Source organism: Piliocolobus tephrosceles, chromosome 1, assembly GCF_002776525.5.
Source record: "Piliocolobus tephrosceles isolate RC106 chromosome 1, ASM277652v3, whole genome shotgun sequence".
Lineage (NCBI taxonomy): Eukaryota > Metazoa > Chordata > Mammalia > Primates > Cercopithecidae > Piliocolobus > Piliocolobus tephrosceles.
Window position 1 is genome coordinate 220,886,059 of NC_045434.1, and position 355 is coordinate 220,886,413.

Sequence of the window (355 nt, forward strand, 5' to 3'; positions counted from 1 at the left end):
GACGGCCGACTCGGGGCATCCGGCGGCGGCGGCGGGACGGGGCTGCGGCCCCCGGCACTATCCCGAGTACCGAGTCACTGGGAGCGGCTGGAATCCAGGACTCCGCGCGGGACCGGGATGGGCTGGGCCGGTCGCGGACCGGGCTCCTCTCAGAGGGAGGGAGCTGGGGGCTGCTCGCCGCGGTGTGAGCCTGCGCCCGCGGCTCTGGGACTTTGCACAGCGACTCTGATGGTGGGCGTTGGTGTCCGGGAGGGCGTGGTGGTCTCTGCACCTGCAGGGCGCGAGGCTGTGGATTTGTAGTGTGTGGCCTGGGCAAAGTGTTGTGTGAGTGACAGGGCAGCACCTCCCCGCGCGT